This window comes from Ixodes scapularis, unplaced genomic scaffold (assembly GCF_016920785.2).
Source record: "Ixodes scapularis isolate PalLabHiFi unplaced genomic scaffold, ASM1692078v2 PGA_scaffold8__174_contigs__length_109621045, whole genome shotgun sequence".
Taxonomy (NCBI): Eukaryota; Metazoa; Arthropoda; class Arachnida; order Ixodida; family Ixodidae; genus Ixodes; species Ixodes scapularis.
In genome coordinates this window covers 17679859-17703629 of record NW_024609883.1, presented here as the reverse complement: position 1 = coordinate 17703629, position 23771 = coordinate 17679859, and the positions used below count along the sequence as shown (strand labels likewise).

General features: G+C 44.3%; 4 non-coding genes across 4 annotated transcripts; all 4 read left to right on the top strand.

Moving 5' to 3' along the window:
- Nucleotides 1–3992: 3992 nt before the first annotated feature.
- Nucleotides 3993–4065, top strand: Trnat-cgu. The gene has a single exon. It is a non-coding gene; the product is annotated as a tRNA-Thr (tRNA).
- Nucleotides 4066–8524: 4459 nt separating this feature from the next.
- Trnat-cgu lies at nucleotides 8525–8597 on the top strand. The gene has a single exon. It is a non-coding gene; the product is annotated as a tRNA-Thr (tRNA).
- A 6575-nt stretch (nucleotides 8598–15172) lies between these two features.
- On the top strand, nucleotides 15173–15245 carry Trnat-cgu. The gene has a single exon. It is a non-coding gene; the product is annotated as a tRNA-Thr (tRNA).
- Nucleotides 15246–16380: 1135 nt separating this feature from the next.
- On the top strand, nucleotides 16381–16453 carry Trnat-cgu. The gene has a single exon. It is a non-coding gene; the product is annotated as a tRNA-Thr (tRNA).
- The last annotated feature ends 7318 nt before the right edge of the window (nucleotides 16454–23771 follow it).

Below are 23771 nucleotides of genomic sequence, written 5' to 3'. Positions count from 1 at the left end.
TCACCCTTGTTGGTGTTAGACTCTTGGCAGCTAACAAAACCCGTTTGCTCTTTTGATGTCTAACCCCTGGTTAGCTCAGTTGGTAGAGCGCTCCACCTGTAATGGAGTGGTCCCGGGCTCGATACCTGGACCAGGTGGATTTTGTCGGTCGCGCACCAGTCACCAACTGTGTTTGAATATTTGTGTTTGTCATTTGTCCCTCTTTTCCCCTTCTCCGTGGATTATTTTCGTTATTCTTGTGCAGCTCGTTTGAACCTTTTCATTTAATTGCATTATTTTTCATAACCCTAAAAATTGCAAGCTTCACCATTGTTGGTGTTAGACTCTTGGCAGCTAATAAAACCCGTTTGCTCTATTGATGTCTAACCCCTGGTTAGCTCGGTTTGTAGAGTGCTCCACCTGTACTGGAGTGGTCCCGGGCTCGATGCCTGGACCAGGTGGATTTTGTCGGTCGCGCACCAGTCACCCACAGTGTTTGGAGATTTGTGTTTGTCATTTGTCTCTCTTTTCCCCTTCTCCGTGATTTATTTTCGTTATTCTTGTGCAGCTCGTTTGAACCTTTTCATTTAATTGCATTATTATTCATAACCTTAAAATTACAAGCTTCACCCTTGTTGGTGTTAGACTCTTGGCAGCTAACAAAACCCGTTTGCTCTTTTGATGTCTAACCCCTGGTTAGCTCAGTTGGTAGAGCGCTCCACCTGTAATGGAGTGGTCCCGTGCTCGATACCTGGACCAGGTGGATTTTGTCGGTCGCGCACCAGTCACCCACTGTGTTTGGAGATTGGTGTTTGTCATTTGTCCCTCTTTTCCCCTTCTCCGTGAATTATTTTCGTTATTCTTGTGCAGCTCGTTTGAACCTTTTCATTTAATTGCATTATTATTCATAACCTTAAAATTGCAAGCTTCACCCTTGTTGGTGTTAGACTCTTGGCAGCTAATAAAACCCGTTTGCTCTTTTGATGTCTAACCCCTGGTTAGCTCAGTTGGTAGAGCGCTCCACCTGTAATGGAGTGGTCCCGGGCTCGATACCTGGACCAGGTGGATTTTGTCGGTCGCGCACCAGTCACCCACATTTTTTGGAGATTTGTGTTTGTCATTTGTCCCTCTTTTCCCCTTTTCCGTGAATTATTTTCGTTATTCTTGTGCAGCTCGTTTGAACCTTTTCATTTAATTGCATTATTATTCATAACCTTAAAATTGCAAGCTTCACCCTTGTTGGTGTTAGACTCTTGGCAGCTAATAAAACCCGTTTGCTCTATTGATGTCTAACCCCTGGTTAGCTCAGTTGGTAGAGCGCTCCACCTGTAATGGAGTGGTCCCGGGCTCGATACCTGGACCAGGTGGATTTTCTCGGTCGCGCACCAGTCACCCACTGTGTTTGGAGATTTGTGTTTGTCATTTGTCCCTCTTTTCCCCTTCTCCGTGAATTATTTTCGTTATTCTTGTGCAGCTCGTTTGAACCTTTTCATTTAATTGCATTATTATTCATAACCTTAAAAATACAAGCTTCACCCTTGTTGGTGTTAGACTCTTATCAGCTAATAAAACACGTTTGCTGTATTCATGTCTAACCCCTGGTTAGCTCAGTTGGTAGAGCGCTCCACCTGTAATGGAGTGGTCCCGGGCTCGATACCTGGACCAGGTGGATTTTGTCGGTCGCGCACCAGTCACCCACAGTGTTTGGATATTTGTGTTTGTCATTTGTCCCTCTTTTCCCCTTCTCCGTGGATTATTTTCGTTATTCTTGTGCAGCTCGTTTGAACCTTTTCATTTAATAGCATTATTATTCATAACCTTAAAATTGTTAGCTTCACCCTTGTTGGTGTTAGACTCTTGGCAGCTAATAAAACCCGTTTGCTCTTTTGATGTCTAACCCCTGGTTAGCTCAGTTGGTAGAGCGCTCCACCTGTAATGGAGTGGTCCCGGGCTCGATACCTGGACCAAATGGATTTTGTCGGTCGCGCACCAGTCACCCACAGTGTTTGGAGATTGGTGTTTGTCATTTGTCCCTCTTTTCCCCTTCTCCGTGAATTATTTTCGTTGTTCTTGTGCAGCTCTTTTGAACCTTTTCATTTAATTGCATTATTATTCATAACCTTAAAATTACAAGCTTCACCCTTGTTGGTGTTAGACTCTTGGCATCTAATAAAACCCGTTTGCTCTATTGATGTCTAACCCCTGGTTAGCTCAGTTGGCAGAGCGCTCCACCTGTAATGGAGTGGTCCCGGGCTCGATACCTGGACCAGGTGGATTTTGTCGGTCGCGCACCAGTCACCCACTGTGTTTGGATATTTGTGTTTTCATTTGTCCCTCTTTTCCCCTTCTCCGTGGATTATTTTCGTTATTCTTGAGCAGCTCGTTTGAACCTTTTCATTTACTTGCATTATTTTTCATAACCTTAAAAATTTCAAGCTTCACCCTTGTTGGTGTTAGACTCTTGGCAGCTAATAAACCCCTTTTGCTCTTTTGATGTCTAACCCCTGGTTAGCTCAGTTGGTAGAGCGCTCCACCGGTAATGGAGTGGTCCCGGGCTCGATACCTGGACCAGGTGGATTTTGTCGGTCGCGCACCAGTCACCCACAGTGTTTGGAGATTTGTGTTTGTCATTTGTCCCTCTTTTCCCCTTCTCCGTGAATTATTTTCGTTATTCTTGTGCAGCTCGTTTGAACCTTTTCATTTAATTGCATTATTATTCATAACCTTAAAATTGCAAGCTTCACCCTTGTTGGTGTTAGACTCTTGGCAGCTAATAAAACCCGTTTGATCTATTGATGTCTAACCCCTGATTAGCTCAGTTGGTAGAGCGCTCCATCTGTAATTGAGTGGTCCCGGGCTCGATACCTGGACCAGGTGGATTTTGTCGGTCGCGCACCAGTCACCAACTGTGTTTGGAGATTTGTGTTTGTCGTTTATCCCTCTTTTCCCCTTCTCCGTCGATTATTTTTGTTATTCTTGTGCAGCTCGTTTGAATCTTTTCATTTAATTGCATTATTATTCATAACCTTAAAATTACAAGCTTCACCCTTGTTGGTGTTAGACTCTTGGCAGCTAATAAAACCCGTTTGCTCTTTTGATGTCTAACCCCTGGTTAGCTCAGTTGGTAGAGCGCTCCACCTGTAATGGAGTGGTCCCGGGCTCGATACCTGGACCAGGTGGATTTTGTCGGTCGCGCACCAGTCACCCCCTGTGTTCGGATATTTGTGTTTGTCGTTTGTCCCTCTTTTCCCCTTCTCCGTGGAATATTTTTGTTTTTCTTGTGCAGCTCGTTTGAACCTTTTCATTTAATTGCATTATTATTCATAACCTTAAAATTGTTAGCTTCACCCTTGTTGGTGTTAGACTCTTGGCAGCTAATAAAACCCGTTTGCTCTTTTGATGTCTAACCCCTGGTTAGCTCAGTTGGTAGAGCGCTCCACCTGTAATGGAGTGGTCCCGGGCTTGATACCTGGACCAGGTGGATTTTGTCGGTCGCGCACCAGTCAGCCACAGTGTTTGGAGATTGGTGTTTGTCATTTGTCCCTCTTTTCCCCTTCTCCGTGAATTATTTTCGTTGTTCTTGTGCAGCTCTTTTGAACCTTTTCATTTAATTGCATTATTATTCATAACCTTAAAATTACAAGCTTCACCCTAGTTGGTGTTAGACTCTTGGCAGCTAATAAAACCCGTTTGCTCTATTGATGTCTAACCCCTGGGTAGCTCAGTTGGCAGAGCGCTCCACCTGTAATGGAGTGGTCCCGGGCTCGATACCTGGACCAGGTGGATTTTGTCGGTCGCGCACCAGTCACCCACTGTGTTTGGATATTTGTGTTTGTCATTTGTCCCTCTTTTCCCCTTCTCCGTGGATTATTTTCGTTATTCTTGTGCAGCTCGGTTGAACCTTTTCATTTAATTGCATTATTTTTCATAACCTTAAAAATTCCAAGCTTCACCCTTGTTGGTGTTAGACTCTTGGTAGCTAATAAACCCCGTTTGCTCTTTTGATGTCTAACCCCTGGTTAGCTCAGTTGGTAGAGCGCTCCACCCGTAATGGAGTGGTCCCGGGCTCGATACCTGGACCAGGTGCATTTTGTCGGTCGCGCACCAGTCACCCACAGTGTTTGGAGATTTGTGTTTGTCTTTTCTCCCTCTTTTCCCCTTCTCCGTGAATTATTTTCGTTATTCTTGTGCAGCTCTTTTGAATCTTTTCATTTAATTACATTATTATTCATAACCTTAAAATTACAAGCTTCACTCTTGTTGGTGTTAGACTCTCGGCAGCTAATAAAACCCGTTTGCTCTATTGATGTCTAACCCCTGTTTAGCTCAGTTGGTAAAGCTCTCCACCTGTAATGGAGTGGTCCCGGGCAGGATACATGGACCAGGTGGATTTTGTAGGTCGCGCACCAGGCACCCACTGTGTTTGGATATTTGTGTTTGTCATTTGTCCCTCTTTTCCCCTTCTCCGTGGATTATTTTCGTTATTCTTGTGCAGCTCGTTTGAACCTTTTCATTTAATTGCATTATTATTCATAAACTTAAAATTGTTAGCTTCACCCTTGTAGGTGTTAGACTCTTGGCAGCTAATAAATCCCGTTTGCTCTTTTGATGTCTAACCCCTGGTTAGCTCAGTTGGTAGAGCGCTCCACCTGTAATGGAGTGGTCCCGGGCTCGATACCTGGACCAGGTGGATTTTGTCGGTCGCACACCAGTCACCCACAGTGTTTGGAGATTGGTGTTTGTCATTTGTCCCTCTTTTCCCCTTCTCCGTGAATTATTTACGTTGTTCTTGTGCAGCTCTTTTGAACCTTTTCATTTAATTGCATTATTATTCATAACCTTAAAATTACAAGCTTCACCCTTGTTGGTGTTAGACTCTTGGCAGCTAATAAAACCCGTTTGCTCTATTGATGTCTAACCCCTGGTTAGCTCAGTTGGCAGAGCGCTCCACCTGTAATGGAGTGGTCCCGGGCTCGATACCTGGACCAGGTGGATTTTGTCGGTCGCGCACCAGTCACCCACTGTGTTTGGATATTTGTGTTTTCATTTGTCCCTCTTTTCCCCTTCTCCGTGGATTATTTTCGTTATTCTTGTGCAGCTCGTTTGAACCTTTTCATTTAATTGCATTATTTTTCATAACCTTAAAAATTTCAAGCTTCACCCTTGTTGGTGTTAGACTCTTGGCAGCTAATAAACCCCTTTTGCTCTTTTGATGCCTAACCCCTGGTTAGCTCAGTTGGTAGAGCGCTCCACCTGTAATGGAGTGGTCCCGGGCTCGATACCTGGACCAGGTGGATTTTGTCGGTCGCGCACCAGTCACCCACAGTGTTTGGAGATTGGTGTTTGTCATTTGTCCCTCTTTTCCCCTTCTCCGTGAATTATTTTCGTTATTCTTGTGCAGCTCTTTTGAATCTTTTCATTTAATTGCATTATTATTCATAACCTTAAAATTACAAGCTTCACCCTTGTTGGTGTTAGACTCTTGGCAGCTAATAAAACCCGTTTGCTCTATTGATTTCTAACCCCTGGTTAGCTCAGTTGGCAGAGCGCTCCACCTGTAATGAAGTGGTCCCGGGCTCGATACCTGGACCAGGTGGATTTTGTCGGTCGCGCACCAGTCACCCACTGGGTTTGGATATTTGTGTTTGTCATTTGTCCCTCTTTTCCCCTTCTCCGTGGATTATTTTCGTTATTCTTGTGCAGCTCGTTTGAACCTTTTCATTTAATTGCATTATTTTTCATAACCTTAAAAATTGCAAGCTTCATCCTTGTTGGTGTTAGACTCTTGGCAGCTAATAGAACCCGTTTTCTCTATTGATGTCTAACCCCTGGTTAGCTCAGTTGGTAGAGTGCTCCACCTGTACTGGAGTGGTCCCGGGCTTGATACCTGGACCAGGTGGATTTTGTAGGTCGCGCACCAGTCACCCACAGTGTTTGGAGATTTGTGTTTGTCATTTGTCCCTCTTTTCCCCTTCTCCGTGAATTATTTTCGTTATTCTTGTGCAGCTCGTTTGAACCTTTTCATTTAATTGCATTATTATTCATAACCTTAAAATTACAAGCTTCACCCTTGTTGGTGTTAGACTCTTGGCAGCTAATAAAACCCGCTTGCTCTTTTGATGTCTAACCCCTGGCTAGCTCAGTTGGTAGAGCGCTCCACCTGTAATGGAGTGGTCCCGGGCTCGATACCTGGACCAGGTCGATTTCGTCGGTCGCGCACCAGTCACCCACAGTGTTTGGAGATTTGTGTTTGTCATTTGTCCCTCTTTTCCCCTTCTCCGTGAATTATTTTCGTTATTCTTGTGCAGCTCGTTTGAACCTTTTCATTTAATTGCATTATTATTCATAACCTTAAAATTGCAAGCTTCACCCTTGTTGGTGTTAGACTCTTGGCAGCTAATAAAACCCGTTTGCTCTATTGATGTCTAACCCCTGCTTAGCTCAGTTGGTAGAGCGCTCCATCTGTAATTGAGTGGTCCCGGGCTCGATACCTGGACCAGGTGGATTTTGTCGGTCGCGCACCAGTCACCCACAGTGTTTGGAGATTGGTGTTTGTCATTTGTCCCTCTTTTCCCCTTCTCCGTGAATTATTTTCGTTGTTCTTGTGCAGCTCTTTTGAACCTTTTCATTTAATTGCATTATTATTCATAACCTTAAAATTACAAGCTTCACCCTTGTTGGTGTTAGACTCTTGGCATCTAATAAAACCCGTTTGCTCTATTGATGTCTAACCCCTGGTTAGCTCAGTTGGCAGAGCGCTCCACCTGTAATGGAGTGGTCCCGGGCTCGATACCTGGACCAGGTGGATTTTGTCGGTCGCGCACCAGTCACCCACTGTGTTTGGATATTTGTGTTTTCATTTGTCCCTCTTTTCCCCTTCTCCGTGGATTATTTTCGTTATTCTTGAGCAGCTCGTTTGAACCTTTTCATTTACTTGCATTATTTTTCATAACCTTAAAAATTTCAAGCTTCACCCTTGTTGGTGTTAGACTCTTGGCAGCTAATAAACCCCTTTTGCTATTTTGATGTCTAACCCCTGGTTAGCTCAGTTGGTAGAGCGCTCCACCGGTAATGGAGTGGTCCCGGGCTCGATACCTGGACCAGGTGGATTTTGTCGGTCGCGCACCAGTCACCCACAGTGTTTGGAGATTTGTGTTTGTCATTTGTCCCTCTTTTCCCCTTCTCCGTGAATTATTTTCGTTATTCTTGTGCAGCTCGTTTGAACCTTTTCATTTAATTGCATTATTATTCATAACCTTAAAATTGCAAGCTTCACCCTTGTTGGTGTTAGACTCTTGGCAGCTAATAAAACCCGTTTGATCTATTGATGTCTAACCCCTGATTAGCTCAGTTGGTAGAGCGCTCCATCTGTAATTGAGTGGTCCCGGGCTCGATACCTGGACCAGGTGGATTTTGTCGGTCGCGCACCAGTCACCAACTGTGTTTGGAGATTTGTGTTTGTCGTTTATCCCTCTTTTCCCCTTCTCCGTCGATTATTTTTGTTATTCTTGTGCAGCTCGTTTGAATCTTTTCATTTAATTGCATTATTATTCATAACCTTAAAATTACAAGCTTCACCCTTGTTGGTGTTAGACTCTTGGCAGCTAATAAAACCCGTTTGCTCTTTTGATGTCTAACCCCTGGTTAGCTCAGTTGGTAGAGCGCTCCACCTGTAATGGAGTGGTCCCGGGCTCGATACCTGGACCAGGTGGATTTTGTCGGTCGCGCACCAGTCACCCCCTGTGTTCGGATATTTGTGTTTGTCGTTTGTCCCTCTTTTCCCCTTCTCCGTGGAATATTTTTGTTTTTCTTGTGCAGCTCGTTTGAACCTTTTCATTTAATTGCATTATTATTCATAACCTTAAAATTGTTAGCTTCACCCTTGTTGGTGTTAGACTCTTGGCAGCTAATAAAACCCGTTTGCTCTTTTGATGTCTAACCCCTGGTTAGCTCAGTTGGTAGAGCGCTCCACCTGTAATGGAGTGGTCCCGGGCTTGATACCTGGACCAGGTGGATTTTGTCGGTCGCGCACCAGTCAGCCACAGTGTTTGGAGATTGGTGTTTGTCATTTGTCCCTCTTTTCCCCTTCTCCGTGAATTATTTTCGTTGTTCTTGTGCAGCTCTTTTGAACCTTTTCATTTAATTGCATTATTATTCATAACCTTAAAATTACAAGCTTCACCCTAGTTGGTGTTAGACTCTTGGCAGCTAATAAAACCCGTTTGCTCTATTGATGTCTAACCCCTGGGTAGCTCAGTTGGCAGAGCGCTCCACCTGTAATGGAGTGGTCCCGGGCTCGATACCTGGACCAGGTGGATTTTGTCGGTCGCGCACCAGTCACCCACTGTGTTTGGATATTTGTGTTTGTCATTTGTCCCTCTTTTCCCCTTCTCCGTGGATTATTTTCGTTATTCTTGTGCAGCTCGGTTGAACCTTTTCATTTAATTGCATTATTTTTCATAACCTTAAAAATTCCAAGCTTCACCCTTGTTGGTGTTAGACTCTTGGTAGCTAATAAACCCCGTTTGCTCTTTTGATGTCTAACCCCTGGTTAGCTCAGTTGGTAGAGCGCTCCACCCGTAATGGAGTGGTCCCGGGCTCGATACCTGGACCAGGTGCATTTTGTCGGTCGCGCACCAGTCACCCACAGTGTTTGGAGATTTGTGTTTGTCTTTTCTCCCTCTTTTCCCCTTCTCCGTGAATTATTTTCGTTATTCTTGTGCAGCTCTTTTGAATCTTTTCATTTAATTACATTATTATTCATAACCTTAAAATTACAAGCTTCACTCTTGTTGGTGTTAGACTCTCGGCAGCTAATAAAACCCGTTTGCTCTATTGATGTCTAACCCCTGTTTAGCTCAGTTGGTAAAGCTCTCCACCTGTAATGGAGTGGTCCCGGGCAGGATACATGGACCAGGTGGATTTTGTAGGTCGCGCACCAGGCACCCACTGTGTTTGGATATTTGTGTTTGTCATTTGTCCCTCTTTTCCCCTTCTCCGTGGATTATTTTCGTTATTCTTGTGCAGCTCGTTTGAACCTTTTCATTTAATTGCATTATTATTCATAAACTTAAAATTGTTAGCTTCACCCTTGTAGGTGTTAGACTCTTGGCAGCTAATAAATCCCGTTTGCTCTTTTGATGTCTAACCCCTGGTTAGCTCAGTTGGTAGAGCGCTCCACCTGTAATGGAGTGGTCCCGGGCTCGATACCTGGACCAGGTGGATTTTGTCGGTCGCACACCAGTCACCCACAGTGTTTGGAGATTGGTGTTTGTCATTTGTCCCTCTTTTCCCCTTCTCCGTGAATTATTTACGTTGTTCTTGTGCAGCTCTTTTGAACCTTTTCATTTAATTGCATTATTATTCATAACCTTAAAATTACAAGCTTCACCCTTGTTGGTGTTAGACTCTTGGCAGCTAATAAAACCCGTTTGCTCTATTGATGTCTAACCCCTGGTTAGCTCAGTTGGCAGAGCGCTCCACCTGTAATGGAGTGGTCCCGGGCTCGATACCTGGACCAGGTGGATTTTGTCGGTCGCGCACCAGTCACCCACTGTGTTTTGATATTTGTGTTTTCATTTGTCCCTCTTTTCCCCTTCTCCGTGGATTATTTTCGTTATTCTTGTGCAGCTCGTTTGAACCTTTTCATTTAATTGCATTATTTTTCATAACCTTAAAAATTTCAAGCTTCACCCTTGTTGGTGTTAGACTCTTGGCAGCTAATAAACCCCTTTTGCTCTTTTGATGCCTAACCCCTGGTTAGCTCAGTTGGTAGAGCGCTCCACCTGTAATGGAGTGGTCCCGGGCTCGATACCTGGACCAGGTGGATTTTGTCGGTCGCGCACCAGTCACCCACAGTGTTTGGAGATTGGTGTTTGTCATTTGTCCCTCTTTTCCCCTTCTCCGTGAATTATTTTCGTTATTCTTGTGCAGCTCTTTTGAATCTTTTCATTTAATTGCATTATTATTCATAACCTTAAAATTACAAGCTTCACCCTTGTTGGTGTTAGACTCTTGGCAGCTAATAAAACCCGTTTGCTCTATTGATTTCTAACCCCTGGTTAGCTCAGTTGGCAGAGCGCTCCACCTGTAATGAAGTGGTCCCGGGCTCGATACCTGGACCAGGTGGATTTTGTCGGTCGCGCACCAGTCACCCACTGGGTTTGGATATTTGTGTTTGTCATTTGTCCCTCTTTTCCCCTTCTCCGTGGATTATTTTCGTTATTCTTGTGCAGCTCGTTTGAACCTTTTCATTTAATTGCATTATTTTTCATAACCTTAAAAATTGGAAGCTTCATCCTTGTTGGTGTTAGACTCTTGGCAGCTAATAGAACCCGTTTTCTCTATTGATGTCTAACCCCTGGTTAGCTCAGTTGGTAGAGTGCTCCACCTGTACTGGAGTGGTCCCGGGCTTGATACCTGGACCAGGTGGATTTTGTAGGTCGCGCACCAGTCACCCACAGTGTTTGGAGATTTGTGTTTGTCATTTGTCCCTCTTTTCCCCTTCTCCGTGAATTATTTTCGTTATTCTTGTGCAGCTCGTTTGAACCTTTTCATTTAATTGCATTATTATTCATAACCTTAAAATTACAAGCTTCACCCTTGTTGGTGTTAGACTCTTGGCAGCTAATAAAACCCGCTTGCTCTTTTGATGTCTAACCCCTGGCTAGCTCAGTTGGTAGAGCGCTCCACCTGTAATGGAGTGGTCCCGGGCTCGATACCTGGACCAGGTCGATTTCGTCGGTCGCGCACCAGTCACCCACAGTGTTTGGAGATTTGTGTTTGTCATTTGTCCCTCTTTTCCCCTTCTCCGTGAATTATTTTCGTTATTCTTGTGCAGCTCGTTTGAACCTTTTCATTTAATTGCATTATTATTCATAACCTTAAAATTGCAAGCTTCACCCTTGTTGGTGTTAGACACTTGGCAGCTAATAACACCCGTTTGCTCTATTGATGTCTAACCCCTGCTTAGCTCAGTTGGTAGAGCGCTCCATCTGTAATTGAGTGGTCCCGGGCTCGATACCTGGACCAGGTGGATTTTGTCGGTCGCGCACCAGTCACCCACTGTGTTTGGAGATTTGTGTTTGTCGTTTATCCCTCTTTTCCCCTTCTCCGTCGATTATTTTTGTTATTCTTGTGCAGCTCGTTTGAATCTTTTCATTTAATTGCATTATTATTCATAACCTTAAAATTACAAGCTTCACCCTTGTTGGTGTTAGACTCTTGGCAGCTAATAAAACCCGTTTGCTCTTTTGATGTCTAACCCCTGGTTAGCTCAGTTGGTAGAGCGCTCCACCTGTAATGGAGTGCTCCCGGGCTCGATACCTGGACCAGGAGGATTTTGTCGGTCGCGCACCAGTCACCCACTGTGTTTGGATATTTGTGTTTGTCATTTGTCCCTCTTTTCCCCTTCTCCGTGGATTATTTTCGTTATTCTTGTGCAGCTCGTTTGAACCTTTTCATTTAATTGCATTATTTTTCATAACCTTAAAAATTGCAAGCTTCACCCTTGTTGGTGTTAGACTCTTGGCAGCTAATAAAACCGGTTTGCTCTATTGATGTCTAACCCCTGGTTATCTCAGTTGGTAGAGTGCTCCACCTGTACTGGAGTGGTCCCGGGCTCGATACCTGGACCAGGTGGATTTTGTCGGTCGCGCACCAGTCACCCACAGTGTTTGGAGATTTGTGTTTGTCATTTGTCCCTCTTTTCCCCTTCTCCGTGAATTATTTTCGTTATTCTTCTGCAGCTCGTTTGAACTTTTTCATTTAATTGCATTATTATTCATAACCTTAAAACTACAAGCTTCCCCCTTGTTGGTGTTAGACTCTTGGCAGCTAATAAAACCCGTTTGCTCTTTTGATGTCTAACCCCTGGTTAGCTCAGTTGGTAGAGCGCTCCACCTGTAATAGAGTGGTCCCGGGCTCGTTACCTGGACCAGGTGGATTTTGTCGGTCGCGCACCAGTCACTCGCAGTGTTTGGAGATTTGTGTTTGTCATTTGTCCCTCCTTTCCCCTTCTCCGTGAATTATTTTCGTTATTCTTGTGCAGCTCGTTTGAACCCTTTCATTTAATTGCATTATTATTCATAACCTTAAAATTACAAGCTTCACCCTTGTTGGTGTTAGACTCTTGGCAGCTAATAAAACCCGTTTGCTCTATTGATGTCTAACCCCTGGTTAGCTCAGTTGGTAGAGCGCTCCACCTGTAATGGAGTGGTCCCGGGCTCGATACCTGGACCAGGTGGATTTTGTCGGTCGCGCACCAGTCACCCACTGAGTTTGGATATTTGTGTTTGTCATTTTTCCCTCTTTTCCCCTTCTCCGTGGATTATTTTCGTTTTTCTTGTGCAGCTCGTTTGAACCTTTTCATTTAATTGCATTATTATTCATAACCTTAAAATTGCAAGCTTCACCCTTGTTGGTGTTAGACTCTTGGCAGCTAATAAAACCCGTTTGCTCTTTTGATGTCTAACCCCTGGTTAGCTCAGTTGGTAGAGCGCTCCACCTGTAATGGAGTGGTCCCGGGCTCGATACCTGGACCAGGTGGATTTTGTCGGTCGCGCACCAGTCACTCGCAGTGTTTGGAGATTTGTGTTTGTCATTTGTCCCTCCTTTCCCCTTCTCCGTGAATTATTTTCGTTATTCTTGTGCAGCTCGTTTGAACCCTTTCATTTAATTGCATTATTATTCATAACCTTAAAATTACAAGCTTCACCCTTGTTGGTGTTAGACTCTTGGCAGCTAATAAAACCCGTTTGCTCTATTGATGTCTAACCCCTGGTTAGCTCAGTTGGTAGAGCGCTCCACCTGTAATGGAGTGGTCCCGGGCTCGATACCTGGACCAGGTGGATTTTGTCGGTCGCGCACCAGTCACCAACTGTGTTTGAATATTTGTGTTTGTCATTTGTCCCTCTTTTCCCCTTCTCCGTGGATTATTTTCGTTATTCTTGTGCAGCTCGTTTGAACCATTTCATTTAAGTGCATTATTTTTCATAACCTTAAAAATTGCAAGCTTCACCATTGTTGGTGTTAGACTCTTGGCAGCTAATAAAACCCGTTTGATCTATTGATGTCTAACCCCTGGTTAGCTCGTTTTGTAGAGTGCTCCACCTGTACTGGAGTGGTCCCGGGCTCGATGCCTGGACCAGGTGGATTTTGTCGGTCGCGCACCAGTCACCCACAGTGTTTGGAGATTTGTGTTTGTCATTTGTCCTTCTTTTCCCCTTCTCCGTGAATTATTTTCGTTATTCTTGTGCAGCTCGTTTGAAACTTTTCATTTAATTGCATTATTATTCATAACCTTAAAATTACAAGCTTCACCCTTGTTGGTGTTAGACCCTTGGCAGCTAATAAAACCCGTTTGCTCTTTTGATGTCTAACCCCTGGTTAGCTCAGTTGGTAGAGCGCTCGACCTGTAATGGAGTGGTCCCGGGCTCGATACCTAAACCAGGTCGATTTCGTCGGTCGCGCAACAGTCACCCACAGTGTTTGGAGATTTGTGTTTGTCATTTGTCCCTCTTTTCCCCTTCTCCGTGAATTATTTTCGTTATTCTTGTGCAGCTCGTTTGAACCTTTTCATTTAATTGCATTATTATTCATAACCTTAAAATTACAAGCTTCCCCCTTGTTGGTGTTAGACTCTTGGCAGCTAATAAAACCCGTTTGCTCTTTTGATGTCTAAACCCTGGTTAGCTCAGTTGGTAGAGCACTCCACCTGTAATGGAGTGGTCCCGGGCTCGATACCTGGACCAGGTGGATTTTGTCGGTCGCGCACCAGTCACCCGCAGTGTTTGGAGATTTGTGTTTGTCATTTGTCCCTCTTTTCCCCTTCTCCGTGAATTATTTTCGTTATTCTTGTGCAGCTCGTTTGAACCTTTTCATTTAATTGCATTATTATTCATAACCTTAAAATTACAAGCTTCCCCCTTGTTGGTGTTAGACTCTTGGCAGCTAATAAAACCCGTTTGCTCTTTTGATGTCTAACCCCTGGTTAGCTCATTTGGTTGAGCGCTCCACCTGTAATGGAGTGGTCCCGGGCTCGATACCTGGACCAGGTCGATTTCGTCGGTCGCGCACCAGTCACCCACAGTGTTTGGAGATTTGTGTTTGTCATTTGTCCCTCTTTTCCCCTTCTCCGTGAATTATTTTCGTTATTCTTGTGCAGCTCGTTTGAACCTTTTCATTTAATTGCATTATTATTCATAACCTTAAAATTACAAGCTTCCCCCTTGTTGGTGTTAGACTCTTGGCAGCTAATAAAACCCGTTTGTTCTATTGATATCTAACCCCTGGTTAGCTCAGTTGGTAGAGCGCTCCACCTGTAATGGAGTGGTCCCGGGCTCGATACCTGGACCAGGTGGATTTTGTCGGTCGCGCACCAGTCACCCGCAGTGTTTGGAGATTTGTGTTTGTCATTTGTCCCTCTTTTCCCCTTCTCCGTGAATTATTTTCGTTATTCTTGTGCAGCTCGTTTGAACCTTTTCATTTAATTGCATTATTATTCATAACCTTAAAATTACAAGCTTCACCCTTGTTGGTGTTAGACTCTTGGCAGCTAATAAAACCCGTTTGCTCTATTGATGTCTAACCCCTGGTTAGCTCGGTTTGTAGAGTGCTCCACCTGTACTGGAGTGGTCCCGGGCTCGATGCCTGGACCAGGTGGATTTTGTCGGTCGCGCACCAGTCACCCACAGTGTTTGGAGATTTGTGTTTGTCGTTTTCCCTTCTTTTCCCCTTCTCCGTGAATTATTTTCGTTATTCTTGTGCAGCTCGTTTGAACCTTTTCATTTAATTGCATTATTATTCATAACCTTAAAATTACAAGCTTCACCCTTGTTGGTGTTAGACCCTTGGCAGCTAATAAAACCCGTTTGCTCTTTTGATGTCTAACCCGTGGTTAGCTCAGTTGGTAGAGCGCTCCACCTGTAATGGAGTGGTCCCGGGCTCGATACCTGGACCAGGTGGATTTTGTCGGTCGCGCACCAGTCACCCACTGTGTTTGGATATTTGTGTTTGTCATTTGTCCCTCTTTTCCCCTTCTCCGTGGATTATTTTCGTTATTCTTGTGCAGCTCGGTTGAACCTTTTCATTTAATTGCATTATTTTTCATAACCTTAAAAATTCCAAGCTTCACCCTTGTTGGTGTTAGACTCTTGGTAGCTAATAAACCCCGTTTGCTCTTTTGATGTCTAACCCCTGGTTAGCTCAGTTGGTAGAGCGCTCCACCCGTAATGGAGTGGTCCCGGGCTCGATACCTGGACCAGGTGCATTTTGTCGGTCGCGCACCAGTCACCCACTGTGTTTGGATATTTGTGTTTTCATTTGTCCCTCTTTTCCCCTTCTCCGTGGATTATTTTCGTTATTCTTGTGCAGCTCGTTTGAACCTTTTCATTTAATTGCATTATTATTCATAACCTTAAAATTACAAGCTTCCCCCTTGTTGGTGTTAGACTCTTGGCAGCTAATAAAACCCGTTTGTTCTATTGATATCTAACCCCTGGTTAGCTCAGTTGGTAGAGCGCTCCACCTGTAATGGAGTGGTCCCGGGCTCGATACCTGGACCAGGTGGATTTCGTCGGTCGCGCACCAGTCACCCACAGTGTTTGGAGATTTGTGTTTGTCATTTGTCTCTCTTTTCCCCTTCTCCGTGATTTATTTTCGTTATTCTTGTGCAGCTCGTTTGAACCTTTTCATTTAATTGCATTATTATTCATAACTTTAAAATTGCAAGCTTCACCCTTGTTGGTGTTAGACTCTTGGCAGCTAATAAAATCCGTTTGCTCTATTGATGTCTAACCCCTGGTTAGCTCAGTTGGTAGAGTGCTCCACCTGTACTGGAGTGGTCCCGGGCTCGATATCTGGACCAGGTGGATTTTGTCGGTCGCGCACCAGTCACCCACAGTGTTTGGAGATTTGTGTTTGTCATTTGTCCCTCTTTTCCCCTTCTCCGTGAATTATTTTCGTTATTCTTGTGCAGCTCGTTTGAACGTTTTCATTTAATTGCATTATTATTCATAACCTTAAAATTACAAGCTTCACCCTAGTTGGTGTTAGACTCTTGGCAGCTAATAAAACCCGTTTGCTCTATTGATGTCTAACCCCTGGGTAGCTCAGTTGGCAGAGCGCTCCACCTGTAATGGAGTGGTCCCGGGCTCGATACCTGGACCAGGTGGATTTTGTCGGTCGCGCACCAGTCACCCACTGTGTTTGGATATTTGTGTTTGTCATTTGTCCCTCTTTTCCCCTTCTCCGTGGATTATTTTCGTTATTCTTGTGCAGCTCGGTTGAACCTTTTCATTTAATTGCATTATTTTTCATAACCTTAAAAATTCCAAGCTTCACCCTTGTTGGTGTTAGACTCTTGGTAGCTAATAAACCCCGTTTGCTCTTTTGATGTCTAACCCCTGGTTAGCTCAGTTGGTAGAGCGCTCCACCCGTAATGGAGTGGTCCCGGGCTCGATACCTGGACCAGGTGCATTTTGTCGGTCGCGCACCAGTCACCCACTGTGTTTGGATATTTGTGTTTTCATTTGTCCCTCTTTTCCCCTTCTCCGTGGATTATTTTCGTTATTCTTGTGCAGCTCGTTTGAAATTTTTCATTTAATTGCATTATTTTTCATAACCTTAAAAATTTCAAGCTTCACCCTTGTTGGTGTTAGACTCTTGGCAGCTAATAAACCCCTATTGCTCTATTGATTTCTAACCCCTGGTTAGCTCAGTTGGCAGAGCGCTCCACCTGTAATGAAGTGGTCCCGGGCTCGATACCTGGACCAGGTGGATTTTGTCGGTCGCGCACCAGGCACCCACTGGGTTTGGATATTTGTGTTTGTCATTTGTCCCTCTTTTCCCCTTCTCCGTGGATTATTTTCGTTATTCTTGTGCAGCTCGTTTGAACCTTTTCATTTAATTGCATTATTTTTCATAACCTTAAAAATTGCAAGCTTCATCCTTGTTGGTGTTAGACTCTTGGCAGCTAATAGAACCCGTTTTCTCTATTGATGTCTAACCCCTGGTTAGCTCAGTTGGTAGAGTGCTCCACCTGTACTGGAGTGGTCCCGGGCTTGATACCTGGACCAGGTGGATTTTGTAGGTCGCGCACCAGTCACCCACAGTGTTTGGAGATTTGTGTTTGTCATTTGTCCCTCTTTTCCCCTTCTCCGTGAATTATTTTCGTTATTCTTGTGCAGCTCGTTTGAACCTTTTCATTTAATTGCATTATTATTCATAACCTTAAAATTACAAGCTTCACCCTTGTTGGTGTTAGACTCTTGGCAGATAATAAAACCCGCTTGCTCTTTTGATGTCTAACCCCTGGCTAGCTCAGTTGGTAGAGCGCTCCACCTGTAATGGAGTGGTCCCGGGCTCGATACCTGGACCAGGTCGATTTCGTCGGTCGCGCACCAGTCACCCACAGTGTTTGGAGATTTGTGTTTGTCATTTGTCCCTCTTTTCCCCTTCTCCGTGAATTATTTTCGTTATTCTTGTGCAGCTCGTTTGAACCTTTTCATTTAATTGCATTATTATTCATAACCTTAAAATTGCAAGCTTCACCCTTGTTGGTGTTAGACTCTTGGCAGCTAATAAAACCCGTTTGCTCTATTGATGTCTAACCCCTGCTTAGCTCAGTTGGTAGAGCGCTCCATCTGTAATGGAGTGCTCCCGGGCTCGATACCTGGACCAGGTGGATTTTGTCGGTCGCGCACCAGTCACCCACTGTGTTTGGAGATTTGTGTTTGTCGTTTATCCCTCTTTTCCCCTTCTCCGTCGATTATTTTTGTTATTCTTGTGCAGCTCGTTTGAATCTTTTCATTTAATTGCATTATTATTCATAACCTTAAAATTACAAGCTTCACCCTTGTTGGTGTTAGACTCTTGGCAGCTAATAAAACCCGTTTGCTCTATTGATGTCTAACCCCTGCTTAGCTCAGTTGGTAGAGCGCTCCATCTGTAGTGGAGTGGTCCCGGGCTAGATACCTGGACCAGGTGGATTTTGTCGGTCGCGCACCAGTCACCCACTGTGTTTGGAGATTTGTGTTTGTCGTTTATCCCTCTTTTCCCCTTCTCCGTCGATTATTTTTGTTATTCTTGTGCAGCTCGTTTGAATCTTTTCATTTAATTGCATTATTATTCATAACCTTAAAATTACAAGCTTCAACCTTGTTGGTGTTAGACTCTTGGCAGCTAATAAAACCCGTTTGCTCTTTTGATGTCTAACCCCTGGTTAGCTCAGTTGGTAGAGCGCTCCACCTGTAATGGAGTGCTCCCGGGCTCGATACCTGGACCAGGAGGATTTTGTCGGTCGCGCACCAGTCACCCACTGTGTTTGGATATTTGTGTTTGTCATTTGTCCCTCTTTTCCCCTTCTCCGTGGATTATTTTCGTTATTCTTGTGCAGCTCGTTTGAACCTTTTCATTTAATTGCATTATTTTTCATAACCTTAAAAATTGCAAGCTTCACCCTTGTTGGTGTTAGACTCTTGGCAGCTAATAAAACCGGTTTGCTCTATTGATGTCTAACCCCTGGTTATCTCAGTTGGTAGAGTGCTCCACCTGTACTGGAGTGGTCCCGGGCTCGATACCTGGACCAGGTGGATTTTGTCGGTCGCGCACCAGTCACCCACAGTGTTTGGAGATTTGTGTTTGTCATTTGTCCCTCTTTTCCCCTTCTCCGTGAATTATTTTCGTTATTCTTCTGCAGCTCGTTTGAACTTTTTCATTTAATTGCATTATTATTCATAACCTTAAAACTACAAGCTTCCCCCTTGTTGGTGTTAGACTCTTGGCAGCTAATAAAACCCGTTTGCTCTTTTGATGTCTAACCCCTGGTTAGCTCAGTTGGTAGAGCGCTCCACCTGTAATGGAGTGGTCCCGGGCTCGATACCTGGACCAGGTGGATTTTGTCGGTCGCGCACCAGTCACCCACTGAGTTTGGATATTTGTGTTTGTCATTTTTCCCTCTTTTCCCCTTCTCCGTGGATTATTTTCGTTTTTCTTGTGCAGCTCGTTTGAACCTTTTCATTTAATTGCATTATTTTTCATAACCTTAAAATTACAAGCTTCACCCTTGTTGGTGTTAGACTCTTGGCAGCTAATAAAACCCGCTTGCTCTTTTGATGTCTAACCCCTGGCTAGCTCAGTTGGTAGAGCGCTCCACCTGTAATGGAGTGGTCCCGGGCTCGATACCTGGACCAGGTCGATTTCGTCGGTCGCGCACCAGTCACCCACAGTGTTTGGAGATTTGTGTTTGTCATTTGTCCCTCTTTTCCCCTTCTCCGTGAATTATTTTCGTTATTCTTGTGCAGCTCGTTTGAACCTTTTCATTTAATTGCATTATTATTCATAACCTTAAAATTGCAAGCTTCACCCTTGTTGGTGTTAGACTCTTGGCAGCTAATAAAACCCGTTTGCTCTATTGATGTCTAACCCCTGCTTAGCTCAGTTGGTAGAGCGCTCCATCTGTAATGGAGTGCTCCCGGGCTCGATACCTGGACCAGGTGGATTTTGTCGGTCGCGCACCAGTCACCCACTGTGTTTGGAGATTTGTGTTTGTCGTTTATCCCTCTTTTCCCCTTCTCCGTCGATTATTTTTGTTATTCTTGTGCAGCTCGTTTGAATCTTTTCATTTAATTGCATTATTATTCATAACCTTAAAATTGCAAGCTTCACCCTTGTTGGTGTTAGACTCTTGGCAGCTAATAAAACCCGTTTGCTCTATTGATGTCTAACCCCTGCTTAGCTCAGTTGGTAGAGCGCTCCATCTGTAATGGAGTGCTCCCGGGCTCGATACCTGGACCAGGTGGATTTTGTCGGTCGCGCACCAGTCACCCACTGTGTTTGGAGATTTGTGTTTGTCATTTGTCCCTCTTTTCCCCTTCTCCGTGAATTATTTTCGTTATTCTTGTGCAGCTCGTTTGAACCTTTTCATTTAATTGCATTATTATTCATAACCTTAAAATTACAAGCTTCACCCTTGTTGGTGTTAGACTCTTGGCAGCTAATAAAACCCGTTTGCTCTATTGATGTCTAACCCCTGCTTAGCTCAGTTGGTAGAGCGCTCCATCTGTAATGGAGTGCTCCCGGGCTCGATACCTGGACCAGGTGGATTTTGTCGGTCGCGCACCAGTCACCCACTGTGTTTGGAGATTTGTGTTTGTCGTTTATCCCTCTTTTCCCCTTCTCCGTCGATTATTTTTGTTATTCTTGTGCAGCTCGTTTGAATCTTTTCATTTAATTGCATTATTATTCATAACCTTAAAATTACAAGCTTCACCCTTGTTGGTGTTAGACTCTTGGCAGCTAATAAAACCCGTTTGCTCTATTGATGTCTAACCCCTGCTTAGCTCAGTTGGTAGAGCGCTCCATCTGTAGTGGAGTGGTCCCGGGCTCGATACCTGGACCAGGTGGATTTTGTCGGTCGCGCACCAGTCACCCACTGTGTTTGGAGATTTGTGTTTGTCGTTTATCCCTCTTTTCCCCTTCTCCGTCGATTATTTTTGTTATTCTTGTGCAGCTCGTTTGAATCTTTTCATTTAATTGCATTATTATTCATAACCTTAAAATTACAAGCTTCACCCTTGTTGGTGTTAGACTCTTGGCAGCTAATAAAACCCGTTTGCTCTTTTGATGTCTAACCCCTGGTTAGCTCAGTTGGTAGAGCGCTCCACCTGTAATGGAGTGCTCCCGGGCTCGATACCTGGACCAGGAGGATTTTGTCGGTCGCGCACCAGTCACCCACTGTGTTTGGATATTTGTGTTTGTCATTTGTCCCTCTTTTCCCCTTCTCCGTGGATTATTTTCGTTATTCTTGTGCAGCTCGTTTGAACCTTTTCATTTAATTGCATTATTTTTCATAACCTTAAAAATTGCAAGCTTCACCCTTGTTGGTGTTAGACTCTTGGCAGCTAATAAAACCGGTTTGCTCTATTGATGTCTAACCCCTGGTTATCTCAGTTGGTAGAGTGCTCCACCTGTACTGGAGTGGTCCCGGGCTCGATACCTGGACCAGGTGGATTTTGTCGGTCGCGCACCAGTCACCCACAGTGTTTGGAGATTTGTGTTTGTCATTTGTCCCTCTTTTCCCCTTCTCCGTGAATTATTTTCGTTATTCTTCTGCAGCTCGTTTGAACTTTTTCATTTAATTGCATTATTATTCATAACCTTAAAACTACAAGCTTCCCCCTTGTTGGTGTTAGACTCTTGGCAGCTAATAAAACCCGTTTGCTCTTTTGATGTCTAACCCCTGGTTAGCTCAGTTGGTAGAGCGCTCCACCTGTAATGGAGTGGTCCCGGGCTCGATACCTGGACCAGGTGGATTTTGTCGGTCGCGCACCAGTCACCCGCAGTGTTTGGAGATTTGTGTTTGTCATTTGTCCCTCCTTTCCCCTTCTCCGTGAATTATTTTCGTTATTCTTGTGCAGCTCGTTTGAACCCTTTCATTTAATTGCATTATTATTCATAACCTTAAAATTACAAGCTTCACCCTTGTTGGTGTTAGACTCTTGGCAGCTAATAAAACCCGTTTGCTCTATTGATGTCTAACCCCTGGTTAGCTCAGTTGGTAGAGCGCTCCACCTGTAATGGAGTGGTCCCGGGCTCGATACCTGGACCAGGTGGATTTTGTCGGTCGCGCACCAGTCACCAACTGTGTTTGAATATTTGTGTTTGTCATTTGTCCCTCTTTTCCCCTTCTCCGTGGATTATTTTCGTTATTCTTGTGCAGCTCGTTTGAACCATTTCATTTAAGTGCATTATTTTTCATAACCTTAAAAATTGCAAGCTTCACCATTGTTGGTGTTAGACTCTTGGCAGCTAATAAAACCCGTTTGATCTATTGATGTCTAACCCCTGGTTAGCTCGTTTTGTAGAGTGCTCCACCTGTACTGGAGTGGTCCCGGGCTCGATGCCTGGACCAGGTGGATTTTGTCGGTCGCGCACCAGTCACCCACAGTGTTTGGAGATTTGTGTTTGTCATTTGTCCCTCTTTTCCCCTTCTCCGTGAATTATTTTCGTTATTCTTGTGCAGCTCGTTTGAACCTTTTCATTTAATTGCATTATTATTCATAACCTTAAAATTACAAGCTTCCCCCTTGTTGGTGTTAGACTCTTGGCAGCTAATAAAACCCGTTTGTTCTATTGATATCTAACCCCTGGTTAGCTCAGTTGGTAGAGCGCTCCACCTGTAATGGAGTGGTCCCGGGCTCGATACCTGGACCAGGTGGATTTTGTCGGTCGCGCACCAGTCACCCGCAGTGTTTGGAGATTTGTGTTTGTCATTTGTCCCTCTTTTCCCCTTCTCCGTGAATTATTTTCGTTATTCTTGTGCAGCTCGTTTGAACCTTTTCATTTAATTGCATTATTATTCATAACCTTAAAATTACAAGCTTCACCCTTGTTGGTGTTAGACTCTTGGCAGCTAATAAAACCCGTTTGCTCTATTGATGTCTAACCCCTGGTTAGCTCGGTTTGTAGAGTGCTCCACCTGTACTGGAGTGGTCCCGGGCTCGATGCCTGGACCAGGTGGATTTTGTCGGTCGCGCACCAGTCACCCACAGTGTTTGGAGATTTGTGTTTGTCGTTTTTCCTTCTTTTCCCCTTCTCCGTGAATTATTTTCGTTATTCTTGTGCAGCTCGTTTGAACCTTTTCATTTAATTGCATTATTATTCATAACCTTAAAATTACAAGCTTCACCCTTGTTGGTGTTAGACCCTTGGCAGCTAATAAAACCCGTTTGCTCTTTTGATGTCTAACCCGTGGTTAGCTCAGTTGGTAGAGCGCTCCACCTGTAATGGAGTGGTCCCGGGCTCGATACCTGGACCAGGTGGATTTTGTCGGTCGCGCTCCAGTCACCCACAGTGTTTGGAGATTTGTGTTTGTCATTTGTCCCTCTTTTCCCCTTCTCCGTGAATTATTTTCGTTATTCTTGTGCAGCTCGTTTGAACGTTTTCATTTAATTGCATTATTATTCATAACCTTAAAATTACAAGCTTCACCCTTGTTGGTGTTAGACTCTTGGCAGCTAATAAAACCCGTTTGCTCTTTTGATGTCTAACCCCTGGTTAGCTCAGTTGGTAGAGCGCTCCACCTGTAATGGAGTGGTCCCGGGCTCGATACCTGGACCAGGTGGATTTTGTCGGTCGCGCACCAGTCACCCACAGTGTTTGGAGATTTGTGTTTGTCATTTGTCCCTCTTTTCCCCTTCTCCGTGAATTATTTTCGTTATTCTTGTGCAGCTCGTTTGAACGTTTTCATTTAATTGCATTATTATTCATAACCTTAAAATTACAAGCTTCACCCTTTTTGGTGTTAGACCCTTGGCAGCTAATAAAACCCGTTTGCTCTTTTGATGTCTAACCCCTGGTTAGCTCAGTTGGAAGAGTGCTCCACCTGTACTGGAGTGGTCCTGGGCTCGATATCTGGACCAGGTGGATTTTGTCGGTCGCGCACCAGTCACCCACAGTGTTTGGAGATTTGTGTTTGTCATTTGTCCCTCTTTTCCCCTTCTCCGTGAATTATTTTCGTTATTCTTGTGCAGCTCGTTTGAACGTTTTCATTTAATTGCATTATTATTCATAACCTTAAAATTACAAGCTTCACCCTTGTTGGTGTTAGACTCTTGGCAGCTAATAAAACCCGTTTGCTCTTTTGATGTCTAACCCCTGGTTAGCTCAGTTGGTAGAGCGCTCCACCTGTAATGGAGTGGTCCCGGGCTCGATACCTGGACCAGGTGGATTTTGTCGGTCGCGCACCAGTCACCCACAGTGTTTGGAGATTTGTGTTTGTCATTTGTCCCTCT